The following is a 26,368-nucleotide window of genomic DNA, read 5'->3' as shown; positions in this document are numbered from 1 at the left end:
CACCACCAAATACGGAGGATGCGGAAAGGTCAGGGAATGACCACCGCATATCCCAGAGCAATATGGCCTTAGTTGCTAATGCTCCTAAAAACCAAATAACAACAAACATCAAACTGTTCTGTACTTCTAATTTGCAATTTTATGATTGTTCTTCTATATATAAAACTCTACATCCACTTGTTATTATAAATGATGTACTTGCTACAAGTACATTTAAAAATCAGAATATATATCAGGTGATTTGTATAAATGAAGTAAATTCATATAGAATTATGAAAAAAAAAAAATTATTAAATCAGCATGAAAGGTCACAAAAAAAAAAAAAAAATCACTGAACTTACACATTCATGTAACTTCACAATGTCTAGTGTCAGTATGCATGACACTTGCACCAAGCAAGCAATTTAACTTCATCTAATGGCTTGTTACTTCTGGAAGGTTTCCTGAGTAAATGAAGAAATAAATCTGTGTTTCAAACACTAATAACCAACTTTTGATGAGGTCAATACTCATTAAAAAAACAAAACTTGAGGTAATGGATGTCAGTTCAGGATACTGTAATTTCATAAAACTGCTAGTGGATTAATACATTCAAGTTGTCATTTAATAATCAATATGTGCATCAACACCCCCCCCACACACATATGGTGAGAATATTACCCTTTTATCTTTTATTAGGGTAAGATGTACATATTAATATTAATTGCAAAGATTAAAAGTAGTTTCATATTTTCTAAAAAGAAAAACTACAGCAGTAACCATTTTATTTAGGAAAACTATGTTTGACAGAAATGAAGATATTAATGTATGGATTATGTTATATTTCCGGCATGCTAGCAATACAGGCTGGTGGGGGAAGTGCAATGGTGCAGGAAGTGTTTACTTGGTGCACAGTAGGCCCCTTGATACAAGTGGAGAAACATTTTGTCACAAGTTATCAGGAAATTGTTACTGACCTAACACATCCCACCAGCTGCAAGAATGGGTCCTACCAACAGGATAACGTGCCAGGTCACAAGGTGAGAACTGTGCAGAGCTGGTTCCAGGAACACGAGTGAATTCAACCTACTGGAGTGGCCTTCCCTACCATCACATCTTAGTCAATTGAGCACCTGTGGGATGAGGTGGAATGAGCTCTTTGAAATAGAAATCAAACTGCAACCCTCAATTTGCAACAAATGTGGGAAGCAAATGGATCAACAAGGGCCAGCATTCCTGTAGCACACTTTCAACATTGCACTGGGTCCATGCCATGATGAATCCATCCTGTCCTGAGGGCTGAAGTAGGACTTAGTAGTAATTAGGTAGCGGTACCTAATAAATTAGTATTAGTATTAGCAATGGCCACATGGTGCAAGGAAGCCTATGGTTAATGCTGAACCAGCCAAAAATAATAATAATAAAATAAAAAAAAACAAAAATCAATACAACAAAATAATAAAAATAAATAAAATAACATGAATAAAAATAAATAAAATAAAATAACATGAATAAAAATAAATAAAATAAAATAACATGAATAAAAATAAAATAATAATAATAAATGAAAAATAATTTGGTTGTATTAGAACTCGGATCTGATCACTCCACAGGCCTTAACCACTGATGGTACCTTTTATAATAAACACTCAGCATAGAAAATGAACAGGATTGATATTAAAAAAAAAAAAAAAAAAAATCAACCCTGTTCAAAACATACAGTAAATCCTCTTCATAACCAATTACCAGTTCCATTTCAGAAGTGAAACACAAATGACAAAATCCCCCTGCTCCAAAACAAAGTTTTGCAAAAAGTATTAAAGTTATATTATGATATGATATTACTGTCAGTTAAGTTGACTAAAATGAATCTTTTCTGGAATGGATGTTATCATAAAACCTCACTTAATGGACTACATGAGGGCAAGATTTGTCCAATAAATCCCACTGTCTGTTAAACTTGGAAGAAATATTTGACAAAGTTGTTAAGTGCAGTACTACTAAAATAAAAAAAAAAAATTAAATGTTGCAATACTGTATTTTATTGTACATACTGTGGAGTAGAAGAGCTTGAAATTTTGCTGTGCCCTACAGTAGCAACAGAAACTCATGCTAAAAGTTATTCAGTATGAAGTGTCAAGTATCCTTGATGGAAGTTCATATGGATGTCTGACTCATATGGCAGGATGGGGGGGGTGATGGTGAGAAAAATCCTGTCTCCCGAGTACTCTGCTTTATTCTGAAAATATTTTCTACCAATGTAAATACTATCAGGCTGAAACAGTTATGTCACCAGGTCCTATATGGATGGAAAGCCTGATTCAGTCGATCTTGTTCATTAAAGTGAGGATAAGAAAAAATAGGATACTGTTTCAATAATCATCTAGACTTATCATTAATGCATACATAATATTAATAACATGTTTACCATTAGTAGAAGCAAACGGGGCAAGAAAACAAGCTTATACACCATCAGCCAAAAAAAAAAAAAAAAACCACCCTTCCCATTTCACCTATCCATTCCCTCCAATAGTTTGTCTCATTCCTCCTTGAATTTAAACTATCAACTTCCAAAACAACAGATGGAAGTTTGTTCCAGTAATCAACCACTCGTTGGCTAAGGGCAAACTTCTGCACATCTATTCTGCAACTGTCCTTCCTCAATTTGAATTTATGTTCCCTCATGTGCATAGTCTCAGCAAAAGAATCCCATCAGACTGAACTTGCTTAAACCATTCAAAGCCTTAAACACCTCCATCAGATCACCTCGCAGGTGCCTAGTCTCCAGTTGCTACAATTTGCAGAACTGAAGATTTTCTTGGTAAGAACACCCCTTTGCTCCCCTCAAAAGTCTTGTAACCGTTCTCTGTACCTATTCCAGGATCTCTACATCCTTCCTAAAATGAGGCCTCCAGACCTGTATGCAGTACTCAAGGTGTGACCTGACTATTGCCTTAAACAATGGGATAATCATCTCTTTATCCATGCTAGAAAAATCCTGTATATCACTGTCAAGACCCAATGAGCTGATCTGGCAGCCTGTCTGCACTGTCAGAAAATTTCATATCTGACTGCACATTTATTCCCAGGTCTTTTTAATATTCCATTACTCCGAGCATAGTACTGCATACTTTGCAGAACTTGGCATATGCAGTACTTTGAATTTGCCACTGTTAAATTTCAGTTGCCATTTCTCAGCCCATTGACATAATTTTCCTTGATTTTGTTGCAGTAGCTTACCCTGCCAATCTCTGTGTCATCTGCAAACTTTTCTATATTTCTCAATATCATTGATAAATATATAAAACAAAAATGGCCTCAAGACTCTAGGGGACTCAATTAAAAACATTAGCCCACAAAGAGCAATATCCATTGATTACTACTCTCTGTCTTTTTCCACTCAATCATCCCTTTATGCAGCAACTTGCCCTTAAAGACAGACTGCTCCAATTTGCACAGTAGTCTTATGTGCAACAGTATCAAAAGTTTTACAGAAAAAATTCAAATATATGACATCAAAATTATTTTTTGCATCCAGTTCCTTTGTGAGTACACATCGTAGTATCCAATTAAACTGGTCAGACAAGATTTCTCCTTAACAAACCCATGTTGTGTCTTAAGTATAACTGCTGTTTTCTCTAGACGCAGTTTTCAATTATTTTTATTGACAGTTAAACTAACAGGTGTATAATTACTGTCACCCTTTGGTCCTCCTTTGTGAACTGGGGATACATTTGCACACCTACAGGCTGTGGGAACCTCCCTTGAATCTAAGAATGTAATAATAATTATGGCCAAGAGTTTGCTTACTTCCTTCACTGCATCCCTGAACATAACTGAAAAGATCCCATCCATCCAAGGTGCTTTTATTCTGTTTAACTTCAACAATTTCTCTTCCACTTCCCTCTCAGTTATTACAAAACCATTTATCTCTCTGTTAGAATTTTAATATACTTCTTGCCTCCACTTCCCTAAAGAATTCCTCCTGTTGAATGTATATGTAAAATAGTCATTCAGTTTGTCAGCAACCCAGACATGATCATCAATGGGCGAAACATCGATATCAAGTGGACCTATTTCATTTGGCCACTTTTTTCTAGTGTTTACATAAATAAAGAAGTCTTTGCTGTTTTTCTTTGTATTCTTTTCCAGAGATTTCTCATAATCTGCCTTCACTTGCATAACCTCCTTTGTTAATTCTTTACAGACTATTTTATATCTACCATGTGCTTCTAGTCAGCCTGATAATTTATATGCATCCCATGTCTTTTTCTTCTCGGCCATGTGTTTCATTAGTTAATCTGGCATTCATTTAGGCCTAAACCTTGAACATTATTTCTTAGTTTGTATGAAAAGCCTAACAGCTTTTGATTAATTCCGTGAATGCTTCCCATTTAGAATTGGCTGATGGTAACATCATCGGTTGGTCCCTTTGCATATAATTTAAAAACTGTCTGAGTCCACTTAGTCACCTTTATTAAAGAAAAACCATTCCCTTTACCCATGATGATAGTTACATATTTAAGTAGTAGTAGTAGTGGCATGTGATGCAAGAAAGCAAGCGCATGTGCTTATGCAGCATCAGCCAAAAAAAAAAAAAAAAAAAATTACAAAACGATCCCCTCTAAATATTTGTCCAGTTCCTCCTTAAATTTATTTAACCTATCAACTTCCACAACAACAGATGGAAATTTGTTCCAGCAATTAACCACCCGCTGACTAAAGGCAAATTTCCGCACATCTATTCTACATCTGTCATTCCTCAATTTCAATTTATGCTCCCTTAGGTTCGTAATCTGAACAAGTGGAAGAATCCCATCAGAATTCAGCGTGCTCAACCCATTCAAGGCCTTATACACTTCCATCAGATCACCTAGTAGGTGTCTAGTCTCCAGCTGCTGCAATTTGCAGAACTTAAGCCTCTCTTGGTAAGAGGATCCCTTCATTCCCCTCACCAATCTTGTTGCCCTTCTCAATATACACTCAAGCAAATCTACATCCTTCCTAAAATAAGGCCTCCAGACTTGCACGCAGTACTCAAGGCGTGGCCTGACCATTGCCTTATACAGAGGGACAATCACCTCCTTTTCCCTGCTAACAAAATTCCTATATATCATTGACAACACCCTATGACCTGCCCTGGCAGCCTGTCTGCATTGCTCAGAAAATTTCATATCTGACTGAACAATTACTACCAGGACTTTTTCGTTTTTTACCTCCTTAAGTGTAGTACCACACAGTTGGTACATTTCTCTGGGGTTACTTCTACCCATATACAGTACTTTGCATTTTTCAATTAAACTTCAGTTGCCACTTCTCAGCCCATCTGCCCAAATTTTCCAGATCCTGTTGCAGTAACACACTGCCATTACTGTCATTAACAACCCTGCCAACCTTTGTATCATCTGCAAACTTCGATACTAAGCCTGATATACCTTCATCAATATCATTGATAAATATACAAAACAACAGTGAACCCAACACTGTGGCACTTCACTAATAACATTAGTCCACGAAGAGCAGCACCCATTGATTATCACCCTCTGTCTTCTCCCACTCAACCATCCTTTTATCCATTGTAGCAACTTACCCTTAATACCATTCTGCTCCAATTTGTACAGTAGTTTTCCATGCGCAACAGTGTCAAAAGCTTTCCTGAAATCCAAGTATATGATATCAAAATTATTTTTTGCATTCAGTTCCTTTGTAACCACATCATAATAACCAATCAAATTTGTCAGACAAGACTTTCCCTTAACAAACCCATGCTGTGTCTGAATTATTGCTGCAGTCTTGTCTAGATGATGCTGCAATGCATCTTTAACCAGTGACTCCATTATTTTACCCGGAACAGAAGTTAAACTAACTGGTCTGTAATTACTCGTGTCACCCTTCGATCCCCCTTTGTGAATATGGGATACATTTGCACATCTCCAGTCCGTGGGGACCTTCCCTCAGTCCAAGGATACTCTCATAATTATGGCTAAAGGTTTGCTTACTTCTTTTGCGGCCTCCTTTAATATAACTGGATAGATCCCATCCACCCCAGGTGCCTTTCTTATGTTTAATTTGAACAATTTCTCCCCCACTTTGTTCTCAGTTATCACAAAATCATTAAGCACCCTGTTACAATTTGATAACCTTGTGGCATTTTAAAACCTTAATAACTCCTCATGTGTGAATGTAGATGCAAAATACTCATTCAGTTTGTTTGCTATCTGAGCAGAATCATCAACAGTTGAACCATCGATATCAAGTGGACTAATCAGATTCATCCCTTCCTTTTAGAGTTTATATAAGTAAAGAAATCCTTGCTGTTTTTCTTAGCATCCTTTGGCAAAGATTTCTCGTAATCTGCCTTCGCCTTCCTAACCTCCTTTGTGACTTGATTACAGACTAGCTTATATATATCATAGGCTTCTGAGTCGCCTGATAATTTATATGCATCCCATGCATTTTTCTTCTCTGTCACGAGTCTCATTAGTTCATTTGACAAACATTTAGGCCTAAACCTTGAACAATATTTCTTAATAGGTATGAAACTTTTAGTAGCTTCCACTATTAATTCCTTGACTGCTTCCCACTTAATATTTGCTGTTGGTAACATCATCAGTTGGTCCCACTGTACAGAATTTAAAAACTGTCTGAGACCACTATAGTCACCTTTACGGAAGCAAAAACCCCTTCCTTTATCCCTGATGGTAATTATATCTTTAAGTAAATCCCACATCAGTACACTGTGATCACTGCCACCTAATGGTTCCTTTATCTGCAAATTCTTAATACAGAATGATCACTGCTGATAATCAGATCAAGAGTATTACCCTCTCTGGTTGCCTCTCGAACATGCTGCTGCAGAAAACAATCATCCAATAAATCCACTAAAGTCTTACTAGTGTGCAAGTGACCAACCCATAAGTTCCAGTCTATATCTGGGAAGTTAAAATCCCCCATTATAAGACATTCTGATTTACTAGCCCACTCTATTTTTGTGTACTAATTAGGCCTATAACACACTCCTACTCTTATCTTTGCTTTCGCAGTGCTTATGTCACACCAAACTGACTCAACAGTGCACTATTCATCTATATCAACTGGATGCACTTATTTTGATTTTATGTTTTTCTTAATTAACAGCATAACACCTCTTCCCTTCCTATCCTATCTATCCTTTCTGTACACACTGTACTCCCCAAATTCCAGTTCTGCATTCCTTATATCTATGTGACACCACATCTCTGCTATCCCAACAACATCCGCCTTTGATGTCTTGACCAACACTTCAAATTCATCAAATTTATTTTCTATACATCTAGCATTGGTATACATGCAAGTATACATGTACCTATTCTTAATTATTAGTTTCCCTAACACATCCCATATACCCACCTGTTTCACGATGACTGCCATCTGTCCCTGAAACCCCCAACACCCCTCGCTCCCCGCCGCTGCTTATTCTAATAGAAGTAGTGCAAGAATCATCTTCACCTGTGCCTGCAACTACTTTTAACCTTTTAATCAGTGAATCCCCCCAAGCTAGCAGTTTTCCGACCCACCTAACACTGTCTCGATAGCATCGGCAAATATTCTTGCACCCTTTCTATTTAAGTGTATCCCATTCCTGTAGAACCAGTCTCTCCTGTTAACAAGCACAGACCAGGCTGAAAAAAATTTGACCCCTTGAGCCTTGATTGACAAGGCTCTCATCATGTACTCCCTCCTATCGTGTCAGGGCAGAATTGCAGACACTTTCAAATTTAACCCTAATTCACGACTTTTTTGCAACATTGACCTGTACTTGTTAAGTAAATCTGCATATCTTCTACTCTTAATGTCATTGGTGCCAACTTGTACAACAATTTACCCTTAGTGCCCTTAAAAGATGATATATGCTTTACAACATCATCAACTTTTGCTCCTGGCAGACATACCCTGATCCTATTCCATCTATCCTTTTTACACAATATATTCCCCGCCTCCCTGACAATAGAGTCATCGATGATAACTAACTCCTGTGGGACCAGCGCATTCTTCCTTGGAGGTTTTTATTCTGTGTTGCCTGATGCCCAGGAGTGAGCTCTGGCATTGAGTTGGGTAGCTGAGAGCTTGACTTATATTAATTTCTTCGAGGGCATCTACCCTACTCCTCAAGCTCTCATAGACGCCCATTACTTGCTGAGCTGACACCTAATTTCTAGACACTCTCTGCAAGTAAATCTCATATCGATACACTTTGAACCACTGCAACCTAGTAGTTCTTTTATCTGCAAATTCTTAAGGTGTGAATAATCACTGCTTATAATCAGATCAAGAGTATTACTCACTCTGATTGCCTCTCTAATATGCTGCTCTAGAAAATAATTATCCAATAATTACACAAAAGACTTATTACTGTGCAAGTGACCAATCCATAATTTCCAGTACAAATTGGAAAGTTAAAATCTCCCATTATAAGACATTCTGATTTACTGGCCCACTCTATTTCTCTGTACAGTAGTTTTTATTATTAGTAGTAGAGGCATTTAATGCAAGAAAGCAAGCTTATACAGCATCAGCCAAAAAAAAAAACCCTTCACATTTCATCCATCCATTCACTCCAAAAGTTGGTATAGTTCTTCATTGAATTTTTTTTACGCTGTCCAGAAGTTTCTACATCCTTCCAAAAATGAAGCTTCCAGACCTATATGCAGAACTTAAGATGTGGCCTGACCATTGCCTTATACAAGGAGATAATCACCTCCTTATCCCTGCTAGCAAACTTCCGAATATCATTGACAAGATCCCATGAGCTACTATTGCAGCCTGTCCGCACTGCTCAAAAAACTTCATATCTGACTGCACAATTAACTCAAGGTCTTTTTCATTCTCCACTACTGAGTGTAGTACTGCACAGTTGTTACGTTACTCTAGAGTTACTTATACCCATATGCAGTACTTTGCATTTGTCAATGTTAAACTTCAGTTGACCCCTCTCAGCTAATCTAATAACTTTTCTAGATCCTGTTACAGTGGCGAACTGTCATTAACAACACTGCCTTCGTATCGTCTGTAAACTTGGATATTAAGCCTGATATACCTTCATCAATATCACTGATAAATATACAAAATAACAGTGAGCCCAACACCGAACTCTGGGGGGACACTACTAATAACATTAGTTCAAGAAGAGCAGTGTCCAATGATTGCCACTCTGTCTTCTCCCACTAAACCATCCTTTTATCCATTGTAGCAACTTGCCCTTAATGCCGTACTGCTCCAAGTTGTACAGTACTCTTCCACGCGCGACAGTGTCAAAAGCTTTCCTGAAATACAAGTATACGATATCAGAATTATTTTTTGCATCTAGTTCCTTTGTAACCATATCACAGTATCCAATCAAATTTGTCAGACAAGACTTTCCCTTAACAAACCCATGCTGTGTCTGAGCTATTACTGCTTATTATCTTGTCTATGTGATCCTGTATCACCTCTTTAACCAGTGACTCCATTACTTTTCCCAGAAGAGAAGTTAAACTAACTGGCCTGTAATTAGTCGTGTCACCCTTAGATCCTCCTTTGTGAATTAGGAATACATTTGTACACTCCAGTCCGTGGGGACTACCGCTGAGTCCAAGGATGCTCTCATAATTATGGCTAAGGGTTTGCTCAGTTCCTTTCCAACCTCCTTTAATATAATAACTGGTTAGATCCCATCAACACCGGGTGCCTTTCTTATGTTTAACTTCAACAATTTCTCCTCCACTTTGCTCTTAGTTATTACAAAATTCTTAAGCAACTTGTTACAGTTTGATAAACTTCTGGCATTTTCCTCCCTCGAGGAAACCCCTCATATGTGAATGTAGATGCAAAATACTCATTCAGTTTGTCGGCTATCCGAGCAGGATCATCAACAGTCAAACCATCGATATTAAGGGGACCAATCTGTTTCATCCACTTCCTTTTAGAGTTTATAAAAGTAAAGAAGTCCTTGCTGTTTTTGAAAGCATTCTTTGCCAAAGATTTCTTGTAATCTGCCTTCACTTGCCTAACCTCTGCCGATCATATCTTTAAGTAAATCCCACATCAGTACACTGTGATCACTGCCACTTAGTGGTTCCTTTATCTGCAAATTCTTAATACATGAATTTACACTGCTGATAAAAAGATCAAGAGTATTATCCTCTCTGGTTGCCTGTCGAACATGCTGCTGCAGAAAATAATCATCCAATAAATCCACAAAAGTCTTGCTAGTGCACAAGTGACCAATCCACAAGTTCCAGTCAATATCTGGCAAGTTAAAAACTCCCATTATAAGACATTCTGATTTAATGGCCCACTCTATTTCTCTGTACAATTGTTAGTTGTATTCATTAGAGTCAATAGGCCTATAACACGCTCCTACTCTCATTTTTGCTTTCCCAGTGCTTATGTCACACCAAACTGACTCAACATTGCATTGTCCACCTATGTCAACTGGATGCACTTCCTTAGATTTTGTTTTTCTTAAGTGACAGCATGACCACTCGTCTCTTCTTATCCTGTCTATCCTTTCTGTACACACTGTACTCTCCAAATTCCAGTTCTGCATTCCTAATATCTGTGTGACACCACATCTCTGATATCCCAACAACTTTGATGTCTTGACCAGAACTTCAAATTCATCAAATTTATTTACTATACTTCTAGCATTGGTGTACATGCAAGTATACATACACCTATTTTTATTTACCCTAACATATCCCATATGTTTATTTGTTTCATGATAACTGCCATGAGTCCCTGAACTCCACAGCACCCTGCCCTCCAGGCCACTGCTCATTCTAATAGAAGTAGTGTAAGAATCACCTTAACCTCTGCCTGTAGCTATCGTTAATCTATTAGAGTGTGAATCCCTCCAAGCTAGCAGTTTTCCAACCCACCTATCACTTCCTCAATAGCATCAGCAAATATTCTTGCAGCCTTTCTATTTAAGTGTATCCCATCCTTGTAGAAGCAATCTCTCCTGTTAACGAGCACAGACCACCCTAAGAAAAATTCTACCTCATGAGCTTTGCACAATCTCTCCATGGCTGAATTCTCATCACCCCCTCCTACCGAGTCTGGGCAGAATTGCAGACACTTTCAAATTCAACTCTAGCTCATGACTATTTTCAACGTTGACCTGTACTTGTTAAGTAAATCTGCAGATCTCCTACTGTTAATGTCATTAGTGCCATGTACAACAATATCACCCTTTGTACCCTTAAAAGAAGATATCTGCTCTACAACATCATCAACTTTTGCCCCAGGTAGACATACCCTGGTCCTATTCCTTCTATCCTTTTTACATAATATATTACCCATCTCGCTGACAACATTCACCGACAATAATCAACTCCCACGGGAACAGCCCATTCTGCCTTGAAGATTGCCGCTGTGTTGCCTGATGCACAAGAGTGACCTGTGGCATTGAGTTGAACAGTTGAGAGTTTGATGGGTTCCTCATATTAATTTCTTCAAAGGCATCTGCCCTACACCTCAAGCTCTCATAGATGCCCATCAGAACACTAAGTTGGTGCCTAATTTCTAGACACTCGCTGCACCTAGCACACACACAGACACCCTCCTTGGCTAGATCATATTCTGTTCCAGAGAGTTCAGCAAACATTTCACAAGTTGCACATTTTTTAGGTTGTGATGCGATGTAGAATCGCCCCACTCAGTTCTTCCCCGAGTCATAGCACTCCTGCCACTTTTTTTCCCATTACTTTGCTGCTCTAGTCTGGGGCATGATATTGAAAATTATAAATAAATTTGATGAATTTGAGGTGTGGATTAAAACCTCAAAGGCAGAAATTGTTGGAATATCAGAGACATAGTGTCACACAGACAAAAGGAATGCAGAATTGAATTTCGGGAGTATAATGTGTACAGGAAGGAGAGACAGGATAGGAGGGGAAGAAGGGTTATGCTATTAGTTAAGAAACACAAAATCTAAGGAAGTGCAGCCAGTTGAAATGAGTGGACAGTGCAGTGGTGAGTCAGTTTGGTGTGACATAAGCACTGGGAAAGCAAAAATGCGAGTAGAACCATGTTATAGGCCTAATGACTCTAATGAAGATCGAAAAACTGTACAGAGAAATAGAGTGGGCCAGTAAATCAGACTGTCTTATAATGGGGGATTTTAATTTCCCAGATATTGACTGGAACTTGTGGGTTGGTCAATCACACACTGGCAAGGCTTTTATGGATTTACTGGATGATTGCTTTCTACAGCAGCATGTTTGGGAGGCAACCACGGGAGTAATACTCTTGATCTTATTATCAGTAGTGATTCTTCATGCATTAAGAATCTGCAGATAAAGGAACCACTAGGTGAGAGTGAGCACAGTGTGCTGATGTGGGATTTACTCAAAGAGGTAACTATCACCAGGGGTAGATGGAAGAGTTTTTGCTTTAGTACAGGTGACTACGGTGGTCTGAGACAGTTTTTAAATTCTACTCATTGGGACTAACTGATGATGTTACCAACAGCAAATTCTAAATGTGAAGCATTCAAAGAATTCATCTTGAAAGCTACTAGGCTTCTCATACCAACTAAGAAATATTGTTCAAGTTTTAGGCCTAAATGGATGTCAGATGAACTAATAATAAATGGGACAGAGAAGAAAAATGCATGGGATAGATATAAATTAACAGGTGACAAAGAAGAATATGGTAAATATAAGCTGGCCTGCAATCAAGTCACAAAGGAGGTTAGGCAGGCAAAGACAGATTAAGACAAATCTTTGGCGAAGGATGCAAAAAAAAAACAGTACAGAGTTCTTTACATATGTAAACTATAGATGGAAGGGGATGAATCAGATTGGTCCACTTGATATCGATGGTTCAACTGTTAATGATCCTGCTCAGGTAGCTAACAAACTGAATGAGTATTTTGCATCTATATTTACACATGAAGAGTTATTAAGGGAGGGGAATGAACTCTGGCAGTGAGCTTATGATTTTTAATAACTAAGAGCAGAGTGGAGGAGAAATTGTTGAAAATAAACATAAGAAAGGCACCTGGGGTGGATGGAATTTATACAGTTATATTAAAAGAGGCAGCAAAGGAATTAAGAAAACCCTCAGTCATAATTATGAGCACTTCCTTGGACTCAGAGGAGGTACCCATGGACTAGAGATGTGCAAATGTGACCCCAAATCACAAAGGAGGATCAAAGGGTGACACAAGTAATTATAGACCTGTTCATTTAACTTCTGTTCTGGGGAAATTAATGGAGGCTCTGGTTAAAGAAGCACTGCAGGATCGTCTAGACATGATTTCAGTAGTTCGGACACAGCAGGGGTTTGTTAAGGGAGAGTCTTGTCTCACCAATTTAATTGGATACTATGATGTGGTCACAAAAGAACTGGATGCAAAGAAGAATTCTGATATCATATACTTGGATCTTAGGAAGGCTTTTGATACCATTGGACATGGAAGATTGCTGCATAAATTTCAGCAGTGTGGCATCAGAGGCAAATTGCTGCTATGGATGAAGGGATGGTTGAGTGGGAGATGACAGAGTGTGGTAATCAATGGACACTGCTCTTTTTGGACTGTTATTAGTGGAGACCCCCAGGGTTCAGTGTTGGGTCCAATGTTGTTTTCTGTATTCATTAATGATACTGATGATGGTATATCAGGCTTAATGTCTAAGTTTGCAGATGATATGAAGGTCGGCAGGGTTGTTAATGACGGTATGCTACTGCAACAGGATCTATAAAAGTTGATCAGATGGGCTGGGAGATGGTAACTGAAGTTTAGCATTGACAAATGTAAAGTACTGCATATAGGTAGCAGTAACCACAGAGTAATGTATCAACTGTGTGGTACTACACTCAGGGTGGTGGTAGAAAATGAAAAGTACCTGGGGGGTATTTGTGCAGTCAGATATGAAGTTTTCTGAGCAGTGCAGACAGTCGGCAAGAGTAGCTCATGGTTTCTTGTGAATGATATTACAGGAATTTTTTTTTAGAAGGGATAAGGAGGTGATTACCCTTTTGTATAAGACAATGGTCAGGCCTCATTTTAGAAAGGATGTAGAGTTGTTAGAACGAGTACCAAGAAGGGCAATAAGATTGGCAAGGGGAACAAAGGGGTGCTCTTACCAAGAAAGGTTTAAGTTCTGCAAATTGCAGCATCTGGAGACTAGGAATCTGCAAGGTGATCAGATTGAGGTGTACAATGCCTTGAATGGTTTGAGCAGGCTCAATGCTGATGGGATAGTTCCACTTGCTCAGACAGACTAAGAACCTGAGGGGGCATATATTCAGATTGAGGAAAGACAGTTGTAGAATATATGTGCAAAAGTTTGCCTTTAGCCAGCGGGTAGTTGATTGCTGGAACAGACTTCCATCTGTTGTGGAAGCTGACAGCTTGAATAAATTTAAGGCTGAACTAGACAAACATTTGAAGTGACTGGATGGATGAAATGAGAAGGTTTTTTTTTTTGGTTGTTGCTCTATGAGCTTGCTTTTCTTGCATCATATGCCTCAACTAATGCTAACGTCCAGTTGTTGATCTTGGGTGATTTTTAATCAATTTAAATTTACTGATGGACCTTTTGCAAGAAGCTACTGTGAAATTGTAACACTACTTTGTATGTTTGGATAAGATTCTGTTAGGCAATACTCTTGAATGAATTGGGGAAGTTGAAAAATGGGTTACAGATGATTTTAAATCCTGCAGAAGTGATAAAACATGATTTTTGAAACTTTCAGTTTCTGTTGAAATATCTGACACATTTAAATTTTTGTTGTATTTTAATACAAGGTCGGAAGCAGCCTTCTGCAAGTCAGATTTATTAATTAATGTGAGTGAAGTTAGAAAACCAAAATCTGAAGAAATGGTATTCCGTTTTTCAAATCTATTGTTTAAGTCATTCATAAGAACGACCAAACCGCATTAATTTCAATACAAAATTGTTGTTTGGCAGATAAATATCTGCCAAACAACAATTTTGACCGATTTCAAAACAATTTTGAAATTGGCCGAAGATTTGTAAAGTGTTATTCTTTTTTTCTTTCTTCTTTCATCTGGAAATGTAGCTGGTATATATCCATTTTTTCTGCTGTGGTAGCAGCATATCTGAAAATATCTTGAATTCACTTTCCCATATTTCTTGGAGATTTTTTTTTTATCAATCAGCTTATTAATTGGCACAGGTTGACCAGAGGCTGTTATCCATGTCGGGAATAAGCCTTAATCTTCTGATTAGCTATGGAAAGCAGTGGGCCAGCATGACTTCTTCGTATATGGCAGGCCTGGCCAATCTGCAGCCTGCCAGATGATTTTTATACTACTGATTACATCAGTGGGAAATCATTCACTAGCTGCACTAAGCACAATAAATAACGAGAAATATAATACTAGACCAGCTGTATTTCCCTAAATCCCCACCACTCCTTCCCTTCTTCGAACCTGAAACTGTGCAGATAGAAGTAATTGATTTACTGTGCAACAATGAATTAAAACGCATTCATGACACAACATCAAAAATCAACTTTAAAAACACGTATGCAACAGCAGAAAAGTATCCCAAATTAAGATTTTTCACAAAAAATTGTGAGCACTTTCAGATCCATGCACGTTTGTGAAACTTTCTTTTCAAAAATGAAATTTATTGAAAGTAAATCTCAAGCATCAATAATAGATGAAAAACTGGAAAATCAATTATGATGTGCAACTACCAACATTGAAGTAGATTTAAAAAACTGAGTGATCGCAAAGAAAAGCAAATATCTCATTGATGTTTATATATAATAAAAATGAATGAATAAAATAAATTTTTATGGCATTTGATATTTTACAGATTGTTTTATTTTATGTGCAGCCCGTGGAAAATTGTAGTTCGTCAAGGTGGCCCGCAGAATGATTTGGGTTGGCCAGGCATGGTATATAGGATAGTGGCTGCATAGGTTTTAAGGGCACCACTTACATTGGTGAACGGTAATCCCTTTATCCCTTAATTCGCACTTTCCAACTGCCTAAAGGCCAGAGGTGGGAACAATGCCTACAAAGTTGTCTCTTGTAATCCGATCGTTATGTGGAAATGTTCTGTTCTAAGGTAACTATTTTAAATGTAATTACCAAGAGGAATTCAAAAAAATTCATTATAAAGAGGTTCGTTAAACAAAGGTCTGACTCTAATTAAATCAAAAATGAAGCAATTTTAAAATACATAACTGGTCTAGTGCACCCTTAAAATGCTGCACCTGGAGCTCGGGCCCTGCTTGGCCCACCGTAGTTCCAGCTCTGACAGAAACCCAATCATTAGTTACCTCAACTACTACTCATTTCATTTGCTTTAATTATTTGTTCAGTGATTCCTTTCGTTCAAAGGTGGTATTTGTGCATATATCTGCTCTGATATTTCTTGTCAGAGACTTACTAATTTGAAATCTTCTTTGGCATAAAATCTCTCCACCCCCATTCTGTCAAAATCATCTGTTGCCTTTATTGTTCTCCCAACTCCATTAATCAATCAGAACTCTTCAAAGTCCTGTCTTGAAACTCTTTCTCAAGTCTATCGAAGACCCAGGTGGTCAATATTGCTGAGGATGTTGCAATTACTAATGACTTCACACAGTGTGTTCATTTACATATTAGAATACCAGATAATTCTAATCACACACCAAATGTATAATTTTTTCTCACCAACAACTCTTCAAAGTACACAGTCAATATTAGGTGGTCCTGTAAGCACTTCAAATCACAGTTTGGTGATCGTCTCTTTTCCAATGGAGCCTGCCTCTCTCTCTCTCTCTCTCTCTCTCTCTCTCTCTCTCTCTCTCTCTCTCTCTCTCTCTCTCTCTCTCTCTCTCTCTCTCTCTCTCTCTGCCATTCTCAGCCTTATGTCAGTTGGCATTACAGGAATGCAAAATGTGATGATATATGTGTGATTTCTATTCTTATTTTCTTCGGTTTGATGATTACTGTTTTAAATATTCTGATTCTAATATTTTCCCAGAATAATTTGCAATAAAATTATTCTTGTAGGGATGAAATTCTATATTCCACATTCCATTCTAAAATCTTTCCCTTATATGAGGGGGTATCAAAAAGTTTATATCCTTACCTAGAAATAATAACCCCTGAGGTGAAACCTCACAGGAACTTGAATCCTTTTCTATGCACTCTCCATGTATAGTAACACATTTCTCCCATCTATGGATCAGCTGTTTAATGCCTTGATCATAGAAGTCTGCACTTTTTGCCTGAAACCACGATTCAACTTCATTGATGACCGATCATAAAAGTTCTCAACATCCATAAGAACATTGCATTCAACATTGCTTCTGCAAAAGCATCAGAAATCTTGGAACCCATCGTACGGAGACCTTAGACATGCAGATTGTCATGTAAAATGCTGTGGGCAGACCCATAAATAATTCCCACTCGTTTGTCACTCAGCACCAGCTACTCAACCTTTATACATCTCACTGTCTGTGGATGTCAATGGCCTTCCTTCTCTTGGCTCATCAAAGACACTTGTACGAACGCAGTGAAACTCCAGTTTCCACTTTTTTAGTGTCATAGGATGGACAATTCTGCTGATACACAGCTTTCATTTCTTCATCAATTTCCTGAGCTTTCTTGCCCTGCAAATGCAGGAACTTGATCACTGCTCGATACTCCACTTTGTCAACCATAGCGTCCTTCCTCAGATTCCAGGCTCCATCTCTGGTGTACGATCACCTACAGGAATGAAATTTCACATGTTAGTTATTGAATATGTAGACAACTTATATTAAAAACAGCATCTTCCTACTGATTTTTTTATCTAGGTCAGGGTATAAACTTTTTTGATACCCCCCTCATATAAACTTTAGTTTTCCAATAAATGTGCTATGGCTGTTCAAAATAAGAATGTAGCATATCACAACTATCTTGTATCCAAATTTCCAGCTTCATTTTGTGCCTATACTGAAGCTCATAATAAATGTCCAAACTCAATTCTAAATAAGCTAAGAGAAGAAAACTTGCTTCTCGTTCAAATGGTAGTAAAGCATTCTTGTCTCTTACCAAACTACTGGCCGCAACTTCTGTCCATCAATTCACCAAACTCATATAAACCCAATGGTTATACTGCATCTCTGGCTAACAAAAAAATAACCTACTAGCATCCTGTTTTTCTCTTAACCTTCGTATTATGGACATTATGACAATCTTGGTAAACCACCTCCTACCATTTCCAGTACATGCCACTCAATGCTTCCTGTGGTCTTCCATTAAAGGATGTCAGAAGAATTTTGAACAATTTTGATGCCAAGAATGTTGCAAGTCCTAATGATATTTCTCCACTTGTTCTCAAAACCTCTGCCCCTGTTCTTACTCCTATTATGCATTGCCCTTTTATACTTTCTTATTCCACTGGTGTTTTTCCTTCTCATATTCAACAGTTTCTAAAAAGGGTTACAAATCCCTCTCATCCAATTATTGTCCCACTGCATCTACCTCTACTCTTTTCATTTCAGAGTAATGGGGAAATCCATGAACTGCCAACTCTTACAATATCTGAAACCTTCCATCTGATCAATGATCACAAATATGGATTCTATTCGTATCCATCAAACTGGTGATATACTGGATTACGTTACTCATCTTTGGATAAATTAAATGAAAAATTTTGGTGAAACTCAAGCAGTCACTCTTAATACTTCGAAGGCTTTCCATTATTTTTGGCCTAGAGATCTTCTAAACCAATTCCACTTTTATGGCCTGTCAATTGTTTTTTGCAATTGGGTATACAGTTTTCTCTCTTACAGTTCATTGTAGTGACGGTAGATTTCTCTTCTGTCTTTTAATTCCTACACTAATGCTGCTGTTGTTCCCTAAGGTTCATTTCTTTCCTCCCATGCTTCCTCTTGTTGACCTTCTTCCATTTAGTGGACATCCTAATCATAGTTTTGCTGATAATAGCACACTCATTCAACTTTCCGGTTAGAGAAACCTTGCCCTGCACAAATAGCCTCAAATTATCAATTATACATAACCAATTCCTTAAATGTCGATTTCCAGGTAATTCTCCATTAGGGTGAAGAAAATTCAGTTAACTTCATTCCTTCTAAAACTCAGTTCTGTCCTTATTTTTCATAAAAAAAAAGTACCTACTGTTCTTATGCTCATCTTTGATGACACTCAGATTTTCAGACAAAAGATCACATATCCCCATTAGTGATTATCCTGAGTTCTAATCTCTCTAAGCATAAGCATATCACAAATACTGCTTCCTCTGAATCATCAAAAAAAAAAAAAAAAATCCATGCACATGTTCTCTCTTTTGCTCTCAGTACTGCTTTTTTTTCTGGACTACTACTTACTCTACATATATGTTCTGAGCTGGATTTCATCATTATTCTCTTGCTTGGTGATTCCTTTCTACTTATGACTCTTGTTCTCTCTCTCAGGGTGATTCAGAATTTTTTGGCTGGTGCAGCATAAGCCTCAGGCTTCCTTGCACCATATAGCTAATAATAATAACTGTGCTGCGGTAGCAGCCACGAGGATTAATGGAAGAGAAACGAGAGTCCAGCAGCAGAAGAACCGAAAACAAAAGGAACAGCCAGCTTGGGAAAGAAGACTTCAGCAGAAGGTAGAAGAATTAAGAGTCAAGATAGGCCAATTGACCCAGTACCAACAGGGCAATAGGAGTAAGAAATTAATTGGAAAAGTGAAGAGCATCCTCAAGAGAGACAGCAAACATGAGACAAAAAATAAATCATAGAATAGGAGAGTACTTGGCCACATTGAAGCATAACCTCCTTGCACTCAGCAAGAGACTACGCCGATACAAAGAGAGCTCCCAGAGGAAAATAAACAACCAGATCTTCGATGAGGACCAAAGAGGCTTCTACAGGAGTCTTGGAGATGATGGGAAAGAATGGAACGGACCACCCAAGCAGAAGACAATCGAGGAGTTCTGGGGGAAACATATAGAGCAGGGAAGTAAGACATAACAGCCGAGCCCCCTGGACAGAACTAGAACGCAAGAAAACCAAGGACGTACAAGAAATGAGAGAGTGGAAGATTCGGGAAGAAGTAAAACAGACGATCAAGAACTCTCACAACTGGCGAATTCCAGGAATGGATAACGTCCACAACTACTGGTACAAGAAGCTCACTGGCACACACACAAGCCTGGCAGTGAAGTTTACCCGAATGACAAGGCACCCAGAGACAATCCCGAAGTTTCTCACTCAAAGAATCACATATCTGAAGCCTAAAGATGAAGATACAAGAAACCCGGAGAAATATAGCCCAATCACCTGCCTCCCAACAATGTACAAGATCCTGACCAGCTGCATAACCAGGAAGATATCAGAGTCCATTTGGAGAGCCAGAACATAATGGCCGAACAGCAGAAAGGATGCAAGCGGCTGATCAAAGGATGCAAGGAGCAATTAACCATAGATGCCACGGTTATGGAGCATGCCTACAAGAAGTGCCGCAACATGTACACAGACTACATCGATTACTGCAAGGCCTTCAACTCCGTGCCTCATAGCTGGCTAATAGAGGCGCTGAACATTTACAAAGTCAATCCGATAGTGACAATCTTCCTAGGAGAAACAATGGCGAAATGGAGTACCACCATTAAGGTCGAAAATATCACAACCAGGCCAATCTCCATCAGGAGAGGAATCTTTCAGGGAGATGCCCTGAGCCCATTGTGGTTCTGTCTAGCACTTAACCCACTATCCACCATGCTCAACAGTAGCAAGTACAGATATAATCTCAAAGAAGGAAGAACGTCTACATCCTCACCCACCTGATGTACATGGATGACATCAAGATCTACACGGGAACCGAGAAGCACCTCCAGGAACTACTCCAGTTCACCGAAGAATTCAGCAATGATATTAGGATGGAATTTGGTCTAGACAAATGCAAGACCCATGGATTGCAGCAATAGGTCTCCCATCGAACACCTACAAGGAACTCCAGAAAGTCGCAACCCTGAACACCAGTAGGATAGTCAGAGAGTTCCTCGACCAACAGCAATAACAACCACCACCCTGTGTACTTGGTAGCAATACCTGTCACGAGGTGGAACTCCCCCCCCCCCCCAATCAGGGAGAAACAATATATAAGAGCAATAATAATAATATCATATTTGCTCAACCATGGAATATTGTTCACACATCTGGGGGAAGCACCCACAAAACCTCTATCTCAGGCTTCTAGACCATTGAAAAGAGGGCAGTCAAGTTAATTAATGACCTCTCTTACAAAGTCTCCTCACTCCTCTATCTCATTGTTGTTCTGTTTCTGCTGTACCCTTTCTACAGATTCTTCCGCAGGTACTATTCTACTAAAGTGGCATTTCTGATCCCCTGCTCTCTTCCAAACCAGTCCAAACATGTGCCACAACCGGCCACCATCCATTTACTGTCCAACTCAAAACTCAAACAACTAACTTTTCTTCTTAAACATTTATCCTTTTGCTTCTGTTTTCTGGAACAATTTCAGATGTATTTTCTGAAAATCACAATCTACAGAAATTCAACTCTAATTTGAACAATCATCTTTTGTCTTCTCTAACTTCAATCCACACACAAATAATAAATACTATATAGATTCTAATACCTTTTATGTTTGGGGTTTACATTAAAAAAAAAAAAAAAAATCTATTTTCAATTATATACAAGGTTTGACCATTAAGTTTCAGGAGTAAATCCACTGCATATGTCAAAGTGCATAGAGCAATGATACGATGTGCTGTGGCAGTTGATCTACATAATTGTTTGCTTCTACTTGGTCATTTAACATTGTAATTTGCACACACAAGTTGCAAATTAGGGAACTATGTAACTGAAAACTACCCATTAGTAAAAGAAATGTATGGTAATGATAACTGATCTCTGTCAGGTGTTTTTCAGAAGTTCACAAGATTTTGGGGAAACTGTGGTGGTTTGGAAGACAATGTCGTAAATATCTAACAATGCTTCAAACCCTAGAAATGTTCAAAAACATTTATACATTGACTATGTGTGGCCATTGAATGATTCTTTGAATGGCAGAAGAATAGTTAATTCAAACATCACGATTGCTTTTCACATTAATAGAACAGCAATTCTAGCAAAGACTTTGTAAAATGGAAGATCTGCTAAATTTGTTCTCCATTGTTTCACTGATGAACAAAAGCTTATCAGACTCAAAGCACGCAAAGGGATCATTCAAGCTGATGATAAACATTCCCCTTGAACAATTCAATCATAGCAAGTGAAAAGTTGTAGTATTAGTATTAATAGTGGACAATGATGGAAGAAAGCAGTTGATCATCTATACAACGCCTGTAATAATTTATCCAATCTTTCCCAAAATTAATTGAAACTACCCACTTCCAACAACATCAGTTGGAGGTTTGTTCCAACAATCAATTACTTGTTGGGTCCACTGTGGTTTTTTATATTTATCAATGACATTGATGAAGGTATATCAGGCTTAGTGTCAAAGCTTGCAGATGATACAAAAGTTGGCAGGGTTGTTAATGACAGTAATGGCAGTGTGCTACTGCAACAGGATCTAGAAAATTTGGGCAGATGGGCTGAGAAGTGGCAATTGAAGTTTAACCTTGACAAATGCAAAGTACTGCATATGGGCAGAAGTAACCCCAGAGAAACGTACCAACTGTGTAGTACTACCCTTAAGGTGATAGAAAATGAAAAAGACCTGGGAGTAATTGTGCAGTCAGATATGAAGTTTTCTGAGCAATGCAGACAGGCTGCCAGGGCAGGTCATGGGATTTTGTCAATGATATATAGGAATTTTGCTAGCAGGGAAAAGGAGGTGATTGTCCCTCTGTATAAGGTAATGGTCAGGCCACACCTTGAGTACTGCATACAGGTCTGGAGGCCTCATTTTAGGAAGGATGTAGATTTGCTTGAGCATGTACAGAGAAGGGCAACAAGATTGGGAAGGGGAATGAAGGGATCCTCTTACCAAGAGAGGCTTAAGTTCTGCAAATTGCAGCAGCTGGAGACTAGGCACCTACGAGGTGACCTGATTGAAGTGTATAAGGCCTTGAATGGATTGAGCACATTCTGAATACTGATGGGATTCTTCCACTTCTTCAGATTACAAACCTAAGGGGGCATAAATTGAAATTGAGGAAGGACAGATGTAGAATAGATGTGCGGAAATTTGCCTTTAGCCAGCGGGTGGTTAATTGCTGGAACAAACTTCCATCTGTCGTTGTGGAAGTTGATAGGTTAAATAAACCTAATAAAGGTATTAGGTTTATTTAACCTATCAACTGTCAACGATAAATACCTTAAATAAATTTAAGGAGGAACTGGACAAACATTTAGTGGGATTTGTTTTGTAAATTTTTCTTTTTTTTTTTGGCTGATGCTGCATAAGCTCATACACTTGCTTTCTTGCATCACATGCCACTACTACTACTTGCTGGCTGAAAGCAAAGTTTTGCACATCTTTTCTGCAACCATTCATTTTCAATTTAACTTTTTTGTACCCTTATATGCATTATCTGAGAAAGAGTAAGAATGCCATCAGCATTTAGCTTACTCAATCCATTTAAACCCTTAAACATTTCAATCAGGTCACCTGATAAGTGCTTAGTTTCTAAATGCTGCAATTTAAGAACCAAAGGGTTCTGTGATAAGAACAGACTGTGTGCTACTGACTAACCTTGATACTCTTCTCTGCACCTTTTATAATAAATTTACATCCCTTCCTTCCTAAAAGAAAGCTTCCATACCTTTAGCAGTACTCAAAATGTGGCTTAACTGGTGAAGGTAAGGAAAGAAACTAGAAAACATCCACTGGCACACTGCATTTTTGCTACTGGCAGCTTCCGGCTACACTTGCTAGATGGAGAACATATCAGTCATATAGTGGTAAGATTTTTTTCTAGGCATTTGGCTGGCAGCATTGCAATACCCACCATGGCAAAATATAAATGGACATGAACAAATAACACCAGTGCACATGACAAGAAACCTACTGACAAGGTTTCTTGTCATGTGCTCAGTCAGCAGCATAAAGTCAGCTCATTCGTATCGAATGAATCTAAATATGGACCATGTTGGGAATGACAAAGTAATGTGTCTACTTTTTACCAACAGCATAAGAAGATATCTAGAATTTTAATATCTGTTTATGTTTGTGGGGGTTGTTCAATTAATTTCTAAATGTATGTGGCTGAGTGCATGACATCTTGATCTTTTTTTGACTGAAGCTGCTTTACATGTGCACAGCGGGCTGCAAAAAATTTAACCATGAAACACAACTGCATGGGGGAATGCCAGGTATTGGGAACTCGCGTGGCATTATATTTAGTACTCATAACAGATATATTTTTATTTTAACAGCGAGATAGAGAGAGAGTACCATTTTTCCTTGTATAAAAGTTGGGAACTGTGATTCTTCTTACATAACTGATACTGTTAAGTAAATTACAGTATCAGTTATGTATACAACTAATTGTGTTGTATACATAACTGATACAACTAGTTGTTATATACATAACTAATACAACTAGTTATGTATACACTAATACAACTAATTGTAAGTGAAGTATAATATCAAGTGAGTCCCCAATACCTGAAATTCTGCTGAATGCGAAGTTAAAAGCTCGGTATCTTTTGTGCCATTTGAATAACATATTTGGCAGCCAGTGTAACTAACCACCAAGCAGGAATGTTCAAATGACCATTTGAAAAAATGAAGAAAGGCTCCCAACTGCAAACCAAACAGTTTGTGTTGGTAATAAACACAGTTCACAGGTGGACTGCATAAAATTAACAATGTATATCTGAATAGAAAATGAGAGTATGCAAACAAGTGATTGAGTGACAAGTGCAAGTAACAGACGATAAAATGATTGGGTGCGTGGGCATATAACAGACTATAACATGATAGGCTGAAGTGACTGATTGATGTAATGATTCAGATCAGTCAGCACTTAATGGAATATAGGGTTTCCAGTAGTTTAGGATAGATTTTCATTAGGATATGGATAGGTTTTCATAGTTTCTTTCTTGCTTAACCACTGTCTTATACAATAGGGTAATTGCCTCCTCAGACCTGCTGGAAAAATTCCAGTGTATTGATGAAAGTGGCTATTTGACGCAGCAAATTTTTAACATTGATGAGACTGCTCTGTATTGGAAAAAAATGCTGGATCGAACATACATTGCCAAAGAGGAAAATACAATGCCAGGTTTCAAGGCGTCAAAAGATAAGGCCAAGCTTTTGCTTGAGACTAATGCAGCGGGAGATTACAGATTAAAACCACTGCTTGGGCACCATTCTGGAAATCCTCATGCATTTAAGGGCATCAATAAAGCCACCCTACCCATGCATTTCCGATCGAACCAGAGAGCATGGATAACAATATCTCTTTTTGAGGATTGGTTTAAATGCCGCTTCATTCCCGAGGTTGAAAAATATTGTAAAGGAACATCCTCAAAATCTTGAAAAGAACATTGTTGTATGTTCCTTTCAAGATTTTGCTTCTATTAGATAACGTTCCTGGACATCCTATGCATCTAGATGATTTCAGTTTGAACGTGAGAGTCATATTTCTACCGCCAAACACGACTTCACTCATACAACCTATGGATCATGGTGTTATTTTGAATTTAAAAGCATACTATTTATGCACAATGTTTGCTCAGGCATTGTTTGCAATAGACAATGAGAAAAATTTTACGTTAAGAGACTTTTGGTAATCTTACAATATTTACCATGCCATCTTGAACATTAATAAGGCCTGGGCAGGAAAGTTGTTTAAATGGTGCATGGAAGAAAATATGTCCACAGCACGTAAAAGGCTTCGAAGGATTTGAAAAAGATGAATCATATGAAGAGGTTACAGATAAGACTGTAAAGGTTGCAGAGCTACTTCAGTTGGAGGTTGATGCCAGAGATGTGGAGGAGTTAATAGAGGAAGAAGAGAAGGAATTATCTAACGAAGAACTTATTGACTTGCAGGCAGCAATAGTGAAAGAAGAAAATGCTGATGAAGCTCAATGTGAACCAAATGAGGAGCCGAGATGCTTCATCACCAGATAGATAACAATGGCATTTCGTGCAATTGCATTGGCAATGACGAGGTTTGAGAAGATGGATCCTGACAGTGAACGATTCTTAAAAGTTAACAGAGGGGTGAATGATATGCCTGCTTGCTACAAAAAAATCTACGATGAAAAGAAAAAAGTCTAGTCATCCATTAATATGTTCTTTCGTAAGGTTGAGCGGCCTACCCCTTCTAAATCTCCACAGCCCTCAACCTCCGCAGCAGCAGCAGCGTACTTATCAGCTGAAGACGTTGATTCTGGCAACGATGCTCGAGAGGTAAAACTTACTGACATAATGCTTGTCTCCTCTCTTTTTTTATAATTTTTAAATTTCACGCTT

At 38.2% G+C, this 26,368-nt stretch overlaps 1 protein-coding gene across 4 annotated transcripts in view; it reads right to left on the bottom strand.

Moving 5' to 3' along the window:
• Window positions 1-26,368, bottom strand: part of Keap1 (kelch like ECH associated protein 1) — a 239,474-nt gene that overhangs the window by 174,384 nt on the left and 38,722 nt on the right. For 2 of the 4 annotated variants that reach the window (XM_090372932.1, XM_090372934.1), the window contains exon 3: window positions 342-443. The exons of the other annotated variants lie outside the window; for them this stretch is intronic. The gene's annotated coding sequence lies outside the window, so the exon portion shown is untranslated. The remainder of the gene's footprint in view (window positions 1-341; window positions 444-26,368) is intronic. 4 annotated transcript variants of the gene reach the window in all.

This window comes from Mastigoproctus giganteus, chromosome 4 (assembly GCF_048544385.1).
Source record: "Mastigoproctus giganteus isolate SK-2022 chromosome 4, ASM4854438v1, whole genome shotgun sequence".
In the NCBI taxonomy this organism is placed as follows: Eukaryota; Metazoa; Arthropoda; class Arachnida; order Uropygi; family Thelyphonidae; genus Mastigoproctus; species Mastigoproctus giganteus.
The sequence above is the reverse complement of the archived record's forward strand: the minus strand, read 5'-3'. Positions and strand labels throughout refer to the sequence as shown.